At 38.0% G+C, this 10,737-nt stretch overlaps 1 pseudogene; it reads left to right on the top strand.

The window, feature by feature from the left end:
• The first annotated feature begins 9,812 nt into the window (after positions 1-9,812).
• On the top strand, positions 9,813-10,386 carry LOC111140710 (annotated as a pseudogene).
• Positions 10,387-10,737: the final 351 nt, after the last annotated feature.

Genomic DNA, 10,737 nt, shown 5'->3' with positions numbered 1-10,737 from the left:
TGCTACTTTAAAGTCAGAATAACCTAACCTGCATTAGAGGTGGAATAAACTTTAAATTACTGTTTAAAAAAAAAGGGGGGTGGCACCTGGGTGGCTCAGTGGGTTAAGCCTCTGCCTTCAGCTCGGGTCATGATCTCAGGATCCTGGGATCAAGTCCCACATCGGGCTCTCTGCTCCGTGGGGAGCCTGCTTCCTTCTCTCTCTCACTCTGCTTGCCTCTCTGTCCACTTGTGATCTCTCTCTGTCAAATAAATAAAATCTTTAAAAAAAAAAAGGTATCTGGTCAAGACTCTTAAGTTCACTAAGATATAAATATAAATTACTATCTATAAATTGGAAATAGCTACTGGTTAATTTTAAAAGGTCTTATTTGCAGATTTTTAGGAAAGACAATAATAACACTAAGCATCAACATACACAATATATTATGACCATAAAAATCTGTTTTGCTGAGTCAAAATAAATGTTAAACACTACTTCCTAATATTTGGAAGGTTTTGTGCGTGTGTGTGTGTGTGTGTGTGTGTGTGTATGTATGTTTTCCCAAAAAATCCCTTGAGAAATTATATACCCTTATATTTTACAATCTGATATTTCTCTAAAGTGGTTTATAATGATAAACAGCTTTGGAGATAAGAACAAATCCTTTATTACTATTTCCCTTATGTTCTGTTTTGCAAATATGTTTACTTTAGTAAGAGTAAATGCAAAGAAGAAAAAATCCAAGTCAACCTCTCAACTATATCTGAAAAAGTTCAAGTGCATCAGTTACAAAAGGCCTGATAATTGGTAGAAAGGACTCACAAGTCTCCATCGGATGTGGTGACAAAAACATTTAGTAAAAGTCAAGAGTATGGTACCTTAGGAGAAAGAAGAACATACCCATCATGGAGGGTCCGACACTTCCAGGTGCAGTCCCATGTTTATTCTCAACTGCAGATGTTCTTTTCATCAGATTATAAATCAATAAGACATGCAAGGCATCTTGCTTTCAGGATTGCCCAGTCAAAAATTTACAACAGTATTTTAAGATTTACTTATTCATTTATTTGAGAGAGAGGGAGAGAGAGCACCATCAGGAGGGACAGAGAGAAAGGGAGAGAATCTCAAGCAGACCCTGGGCTGAACCTGGAGCCCCATGGCAGGGCTCGATCTCATGAGGTGAGATCATGATCTGAGCCAAAATCCAGAGTCAGATGGTCAACCAACTGCGCCAACCAGGCACCCCTACAATGGTATTTTTTAATACCTAACTGGTTATGTAGCTAAAGCCAGGCTGTGCAGATTGAACTGAGTGTAAACCTTCAACCCATCCCAAAACAGTGTGGGTAATTTAGCACTGGGCACCTATATTATATGGGAGTTTCAAACTGTAATTTGCATTTTATCAGTAGCTAACATATCCCTATTCCTATCCAGTGTCAGAACCACATTTCTAAGCATTCCTGGAGATTAGCACAAAGTAGAAGAGCTGCCACTGAAAGATGACCTTACCTTACACACAACTGTTAGTGTTGTCACTTCATTGATGAGAAAGCAGAGGCAGAACCAATGATCAGTTTTCCCGAGTTTATTGTTGAGAGAGCTAGGATTGGTAACCATCCATTGATACCTAGCCATGAATCTTCTGGTGGAACACACAACCTCTTAGAATAAGAGTCTGATATTTGCATTTGACTAGAATTAAATAGCAAGATTCCTTTGGCTAGAATGACAGATATTTGCAAAGAGTGAGGGATTTTGTGCTTTTTCCATTCTCTCTGGGAGCTCTGAGTGATCCCATAGTAATTTCAGACATGGACAAAGAAGTGAAAAGAAGGAAGGAAAAGGAGAGGAGAGTAGAAGAAATAAGGAAGGAGAGGCAGAGAAGGAGGGCGACAAGGAGAAGAGCAGAGCAAGAAGAATCTAACTCATGCAAAATTATAAATGCACAATAGAAGATCTTTGTCTTTTGTCAATCTCCGCAAATATATCTTTGTCAAAATAACAAACAATCTCATAAATAAATTCCAGGAATAATTTACTAGTGGTAGAAATAAGAATTATCATAAAAACACAAGGATAGTTTTCACTGGGGCTCAAACAGTAGAGGAAATCTCAGTTCACAATAGCACCCAGCTTCTAGTTACACAGGGTATAGTGTGCTATATAGGTACTACTAAAGACACGATTCGTGTGTGTGTGTGTGTGTGTGTGTGAGGGGATGGAGGTATACACACTTTAGAACTCATTGGATTCTTCATCTTATCCAAGAGAAAAAAAGTCATATGTAAAATCATGGTATTAAGGAAACAAAATAATTGCTAATTTAAATGAATAATCTCTACAGCAGTTATTCAAACCTAGTACAGAAGATATCTTTCCAGCCCCCAACCATAGCTTCTCATTTCTACATTTTTCATGACCTTATTGCAAGTAACACCATGTGTTTCCAACATAAAGCTATTTGTCTCCTTAAAAAACAAAACAAAACAAAAAGCCAAAAACAAAAACACAAAACAAAAAAACAAAATCCTGGAGCCTTATGTATTCTTGATAGCCACTTCACAGACAAAGAAATGCACTTACTGTGGCAAGTTTTCTGGGTCAGAGTCCATAGAATTCCTTGAGAAAAAAACTGAAAAGAAAACATATTTTTACTCTAAGACTAGGAAGCTTGTAACTCTAAATATAAAAGCTTGTCTTTAACTTTTCTACTTTTGTTAGTTCACTTAAAATACCTTCTTTATCATTTTAAGACATATTACATCATCACATGATGGTACAGCTGCGGTGTAGTCATAAACATTTGCTCCAAGAGATGGCCTGGCCTGAATGCTTCTCATCTTGTGATTTTAACATGAGTTGGAATAACTGGTGTGAATTACCTCTCAACTGAAAGCACATCATTATAGAGCAGAAGTAGCACACTCAACACTCACTCAGCGTAGACATCTGCTTTAAAACCTTGTCTAGGGACGCCTGGGTGGCTCAGTTGGTTAAGCAGCTGCCTTCGGCTCGGGTCATGATCCCAGTGTCCTGGGATCGAGTCCCACATCGGGCTCCTTGCTCGTTGGGGAACCTGCTTCCCCCTCTGCCTCTGCCTGCCATTCTGTCTGCCTGTGCTCGCTCTCTCCCTCTCTCTCTCTGACAAATAAATAAATAAAATCTTTAAAAAAAAAAAAAAAAAACCCTGTCTAAAAGATGCATTGAAAGTATGAGAAGACATCAGAAATCTGGCATTTCAGATAGGTATTTATGACAATGCTAGTCCACTTTCTCTGGGCTTTCTGAAGTCTAGTTGACCATTTCTCTATAAGTGTTTTGAGTGCTTATCATTGCTTTTCTTTCTGTTATTAGCTCTGAGGAGGGTAAAAAACATAAAATTTATTTACCCTTCCTCTGAGTATTGTAGATCTTGAGGAAAGAGTCTCAATTTCTTTCAGCTAAGTCACAGTAGAGTGGCTATGAGAAATAAAGAATCCTGAAAATAAGATCTTCTCCATGGACACAGTGTCTGCTACACACAGAGTTAAATTATCTTGGATCACTGTGGTAATTCACATTTTTTTTATTCCTGTTGGTAGTAAATCTTAATCAAAGCTCTTATGTCTTTGAGCCATTCATGGGTTTATCTGCCTGAATCCTGATGTCAAGAGGCTGCAAAGTATTGGAAGCAAAGGTATCAAGAAAAGAGAACTTTCAAGAGTTTAGTGGGATTTTGAATAAATATGAATCCCAACTCTCATGCACTAAGACATTCTAAGGGGGTAAGGGCATACAATCTGATATTAAGTTTCTTATTTGTTTGTTCACTTACCCATTCAACAAATATTTATTTGGTGCTTACTATATGGCAGGCACTTTATGGGTACTGGATATATAGTGTTATCATGGAATTTATATTTTAGTGGTGGAAGACATTCAATAAAAATACATATATAAGTAGAAATTATGCTAATTGTTGTAGAGAAAAGTAAAATAGGAAGAGAAATAGGAAGGATTGAGATGAAAGACTTAGTTATTGAGCAGGAAAGGCCCTTTTGAGGTTAAGATTAATAAAATATCAGGTCAGAAGGGACCAAAATTTATTTGGGGGGGGGAGGGAGTATTCAGACATAAGGAACCACAGGACAGCTTTGCTTGGCTTAAGGCTTAAGTTTTCCTGGCATGGTTGCTCTGCCAGTCAGCAATAGCATAATGACCAATAGAAACTTGACGAAGATGTTCATAGAAGATTTTCAGTTTTCTGCTTTTTAAATATGTAGAAGTATCTCAACATAACAAGATTGAATTTTAAAACAAGTATTATTGTGAAACAATGTAAACTTTAAAAAAAATAAACAGAACATGCCAAACATCCATATACTCACCACCTATATTTAAATGTAAACTTAAATTTTTGCCACGTTTTCCAAAATTCTTTTAAGGAAGTAAAGCATCTGTGAGAGTGATGACAACACTGACTCCACCTTTGGCCTTCCATCTTGTTGATATCCAAACAAGGACCTCCCCGCTTTGGGGATACATGTTCTAGGCCCCCTGGAGGTTAATGTAAGCCCTGACCAGAATGCAGAAAGTCTTCTGATTTTCCCTAAAGGGACAACATAGCAGTCTCCATTGCGGCTAGCCAGAAGAAATGACTGGCGTACAGATGGCCTCAGTGTAGATAACTACCCTGTGACCTCACCACCATGTCCCTCTCTCTATAGACACTGGGGATTAAGTTCTCACAGTGAAAAGGACAAAGTATCAGGGAGGGGACACTATTGAAAAGAAATCTGGAAATTCAATTTTCTACACAGGTAATCCACAAAGGCACAGATGTAACAAGGAGCAAAGACTACAAAGGTTGTCATACTCTTTGATGATAGGATGAGATGTAAACACATAACGTAGATCCTTATCCCAAAAAATGGTGCTCGGGCAGTAACAGTACAGAAAGCCACAGAGATCCACTGGGAGAAATGACCAATGAGCACCTATGGGAGTTTATAGGAAGGGATTGAGTTGATCAGGAGTATGTAAACTTCTTCCAGTGAAGAGACCATGGAGAAATGAGGAATGATATACTTGGCCAGCAATATACGGAACCAGTGTATGCTGCCTTAATCAACATGTGGTAGGTGAACAGAATGCAAAAGATGGCAGTCCCACCATTATCTCAGAATACAGCTACAGATCAGGAGACATATTCAGGTTCTATAGTTGTTATGAGAGCAGCAGAAGCCCAGCCCCTGTGAGCTTGAGCTATCTGGAAGACGAATACTTGATGATGAGAGTGAAGGGAAAGGACAGGGACATCTGACATTCCGAATGCTGGTAATAATGTGGATAAAACGAAGTACATGGTAAATTGCTGCAGAAATAGCCATTAAGCCTGGGTAAATTATTCCAAATAGTACCAGTCCCAGCCATCAAACCAGTTACAGAAATTACAAAGCCCCTCTTCAGCCAGGAACTGGGTAGTCCAACAATTAATGTACAGATAAAATTTGTGGATGACATTTTAAAATCTCAGGACAGCCAAGGTGAAGAAAGGTAACAGTGATTGATCACTGACTGGAGGAAATCTTCACAGGTATGTTCTGCTTCTCATAGGATAACCGCAGCAATCTCAACTAAGTCAACTTGACATCAAGGGTTGGCAACCCAAATAAACAGTTCCACAGCATTCCTCAAAAAATCAGCTCTTTTGGAACAGAAGTTTTGAAAATATATTACTGATTAATTTTTAGCAGTAAAGTGCACTTAATTGAGTAATTGTGAAATTAAATGATAAATAAAAGGCTTACAATGATTAAAATGAGTAAGAAAACAATGGGGAAAATTATGGATGAAGTGAAATGCTTTCCACAGACTCTTACATTAGTCTTCAAACATACAGCACCACTGACCCATAGAGGATAAGAAAATTGGATTGTCTGGCTTCCTTAGAGAACAACAGCCTAAAGAACCAAGGTAGTAACACTTGCCAACTCAACTTTGGCTCTGTACTTTTCTTACATAATGCTTTTAAAGTCTTTTAACTGATTTTTTAAAGTTAAAAGACTTTAACTGATTTTTTTTTAATCTAAAGTAGTGATATTACTAAAAATTTAAATCTAATTGTCAAAAGACTACTTCAACCTAGCTGGGATTTCATATTTTTTTTAAGATTTTATTTATTTATTTGACAGAGATACCACAGTAGGCAGAGAGGCAGGCAGGGAGAGGGGGGAAGCAGGCTCCCTTCTGAATAGAGAGCCCGATGCGGGGCTTGATCCCAGGACCCTGAGATCATGACCTGAACTGAAGGGAGACGCTTAACCCACTGAGCCACCCAGATGCCCCCATATGTTCTTAATCTATGATCAGAATGTATGATGATTAATTCCTTTTTAAAAAATTTGGAATTGGGGGCACCTGGGTGGCTCAGTGGGTTAAGCCTCTGCCTTCAGCTCAGGTCATGGTCTCAGGGTCCTGGGATCAAGCCCCGCATCGGGCTCTCTGCTCAGCAGGGAGCCTGCTTCCCCCTCTCTCTCTCTGCCTGCCTCTCTGCCTACTTGTGATCTGTCTCTCTGTCAAATAAAATAAAAAAAATTAAAAAAAATTTGGATTTGCCTTTCATTTGTTGCTATAATCAGACTCTTATGGGGTTTCTCAACTTTAATGTGCACATAAATTATCTGCGGATCTTGTAAGAGTGCAGATTCTGTTTCAACAGGATTGAAACTAAACTGGGTCTAAGATTCTGAATTTCCAACAATTTCTCAGGCGATGCTGATGGTGTTAATGTGAAGATAACACTTTGACTAGCAAGGCCTTGGACCTCACTTGTACTATCCCAACCCCAGCCTTGTCTAGCTGAGAGCATTCCTATTAGCAAGTGAGATCAGGCCTGCAGACAATGGAAGAAATAGATGAGAGATTATAATCTTTTTAAAATAAATATTATCTCATCCCCTAAAGAAACTGAAAATTTTTTCCTGAACAGTGGTTCTCTTGCAGGCAAGTTGTTAGATCTGCTGAGATGTAAATAGGTTATTCCTTATATGCTATAAGCTTGTCTTAAACACTTTGTAATATTTTTTTAATTAACATGTAGCAAAAAATAGGCCTCTGAAAGTTAAGAACCACAAAACAATAAAGAAAGTAAACCCTTTTGTTGAAAAGCTCTGATTCCCATGTTAACATCTCATTCACAGCCTAATCGTAACCCAATTAAGAAAATTAATGTAAGTAGAAACAGCTGGAACAGAAGGCACTCGGAGTGAAGTGTACCCTCCGCACTCATTATTTGATGGAGATCATTACCCAACTCTACACACAGTGCGTGATATTTAATATGATTGGGCTAATTTATATCTGAACAGAATAAGAGCACCTATGTAAAGAAATGAATTGACCTATTAGCTCTGATTCTTTAAACACTCCGCTATTTGATGTTTCAAGTGTAGCCATGTGACATGCCTCGGTTATGTTGTTAGTCTCCTTTCTATGTCCCCGCATGGCTTTTCCTCTTACCTTTTGGTCATGGTATTGTATTCACCCTGTGAGTGTTGCAACCAAAGAGGCACTGGCAACAACATTGAGATGTCCAGTGTTCAATTTTATGTGTAGTTAGTGTTAAAGACAGAATGAAAGCCTGGCTTGAATTTCACACCAGTAGTTACACACATATAGTCTTGCATTCAAGGGACTCTCACACTGAGGAAAAGCCTACATTGTTACAGCATGTTTTTTAAGAAGACAAGTTATGCATCACAAAAGGACATTTTTTTCTTTTCTTTAATCTATGTGAGATGATGGAGGGTAGCTAAACCAATTCACAATTCGTGTAAATCAAACCATCATGTTGTACACCTTAAACTTATACAGTGATATATGTCAATTATTTCTCAATAAAACTGAGGAGAAAGAGACCACAAATTATACTGTTAATAGTGACTTAAATTCTTCAAGTCTTACTTTCCTCATGTGCAAGAATAGGCAGTAACCATTCATATCTCACAGAGCTGTTGAGAGGATTAAATGAAATAACTCGTGTAAAACCCTTGGATTGTGCCTGCCTGTGCAACTTCTCAGTAAATACTAGCTATCTTTATGTATGGGGACCCAGCACATGGATTATTATGATTCATGATATCTCCTCAAGATCAGCTCCTAGACAAGTTAAATACAGTGTAATTTATAGATTGTCCTGTGTGTATATACATGGATAGCTCGCCATCCCAGCAGGCCCATCTACAATCACACTGTGGAGTTCATGAAAACAAGTAAAATAAATGACAGGAAAAAATAATACTTCTGATATGCACTTTGGCAATATGAATATAAGCTAAAATATTAATGAAGACATAGTTTCAAATTATCTTGGTGTATTTCCATTTTAAATAAAAACTCAAAGATACTGGATTTTCTTGTCTGAGATCATGTGTAGTTGTTATCTATGGCTTCTGCATTTTGAGTGGATGGAGTAAGCAAAAATAATAAAGCAATGGATTACATGATTTCTAAGAACTACAAACTCCAGTTCCCCTCTACACACACACACACACACACACACACACACACACACACACTATACTATACCTTCAAATATACATTTATGGGAAATATGGCCATCTAAAAAGTGACCCAAGCAGTCTGATAAATTTGAACTTTGTCTACACAGTAATAACAGGATTCTTCAATTTGATCAAGACTGTAAAACAACTCATCAGTTTCATGAGAGGTAGGGTTCCTTCATGGAATTAGCCAGTGGTTCACTGAGCTCATTGATTAATTCAGTCAGTTTATAACATCTTGTAACCCTGGAGAGAGAGTGGACCCAGGTCAGCAGCTTTAAGCACTGCTCTGGTTTATACTGGAATGATAATATGTTGGTGGGATAGCCATATTAGGATTGGTGAGGTTTCTCAGATTCTGTAAGAAAATGAGCTACTGGCTCTATTTTGCATTACCAAGAAAAAAAGGAACAACAACAACAAAAAGATGTGCTTTCTGATACATATGTAATGTGTTATACCCACAGGATAAATGGACTAAAATTCCATTTCTGATATAGCAATCTCAGATGGAGAAGAATAAAAATAATATATTCATGACTGTGACTAGATTTGCATTAACATAGCTAAAGGTAAAATTTTACCCCTTGTGTTTATGCTTCTTGACAATCTGGTACTTAATTTGGGGGGAATTTCTATTTCCAATATCCTCAGGCAATATGCATATATAGAAATGTTCAGCTACTTAAAAGTGACATGGAAGCAATTCTGCGTATCTTTCATGACTAATGGAAATACAAAAAAAAAAAAAAAAGCAGTTTCTAACTAGCTAAGCTTGACAAGCTTAGATTTATACTTCACAAGCCTGATTATTTATAGCCCATTTATTTCCATACTAACTATAGAACGATGAAATAGTCAATGAAGTTTGACTGTTATTTTGAAGATTTGTAATCAAATTACTTTGTACATTTTGTTTGAATTGTTTTTTCCCAATAAAGTTATTATTTTTAAGAATCTAAGGAAAAATAATTGAACATGCATAGTATTAAGAAATAAATAAAGGTTCTTAAAGAACAAGAATAATTTCAAATAACATTAGTGAATTTAAAAATAACTGGTACTTTTTAAGGGGCCATTATGTAGCAATTAAATATACAAGTTAATCAGTACTGAGAGAATATAAGATTATTAGGAAAAAAAAAATACAAAGTCTCCGTGAAATAGCCATCCATACATCCAGCCTTGCAAAGGCTTTCCTGGGCTTCCTGACTCCCCTCTGGGCTCCCTCTGCCCTGCCTCCCTAGCTCCCACCAGCAGTGTGCGGTCCTACCTCCAATTCAAATGCTCATCTGGAGAGCTGGAAACAAGTGTGGGGCCTGTGGGAGCGCTGTGAACCTTCTGGAAGAGGTTCAGGGAGCTGGGAGGAGCTTCCACAGCTGCTGCTTTCTGTGTATGGATTGCAGGACAATTTTAGATGGCACAGTGGCAGTGGTGCATGATGAAGAGATCTACTTGCAAATCTTGCTGTGGAAAGAAGGATGGGCTGAAAGGCTATTGTTGCAGCCAGGGCACTGGCGCACTCAACATGGACAGTGAGGAGAGGCTGGGTATCAAACCCAAGTGTGTTCAAACTCACATGGCTACAACACACCCAAACACTTCCAAATTTGCTCAGAAGTACAGTGGTACTGAAAAGTGTCCCACATGTAGGGATTTTGAATAGGCTGCTGAGAGGATAATTGGAGCTGGAAAACCCTAGTAAAAAAACTGTTTCCTAGGTGCCAACTGTGGGAAAGATCTTGACTCAACAACTCCAAGAAGATGAAATCTATTGTAAAGGATGCTATGCAAAAAACTTTGGGCACCAGGGATTGGTTATGGTTATGGAGCAGGAGTCCTTGTTCATGCTCAGTAAAGATGTACATCCAGAACTGAGATCATATGCTGAGAAACTCTACATAATCTAATATGAAGCTACTGTAAAATTCTATGAGCACATAGGTCCTATTACCCTGTCCATAGATATATTGACTGACTAGCAGAAAGAGAGCACTGTATCCTTTTGCTTTATTTATCAGTATTTTCAAGAGCCATTTTTTTTAATCTTTAAAATTTTTATTATTTATTTATTTAACAGAGATCGAGAGAGAGAGAGAGAGAGAGACTGCATAAGCAGTGGAAGAGGGAGAAGCAGAATCCACACTGAGCAGGGAATCCAATGCAGGGACTTGATCCCAGGGCCCTGAGATCATGATGAGAGCCAAAG

The sequence above is a fragment of the Enhydra lutris genome, unplaced genomic scaffold, assembly GCF_002288905.1.
Source record: "Enhydra lutris kenyoni isolate GAN:26980312 unplaced genomic scaffold, ASM228890v2 scaffoldscaffold4, whole genome shotgun sequence".
NCBI classification, from domain to species: Eukaryota; Metazoa; Chordata; class Mammalia; order Carnivora; family Mustelidae; genus Enhydra; species Enhydra lutris.
This window is presented reverse-complemented; position numbering and strand designations above follow the sequence as displayed.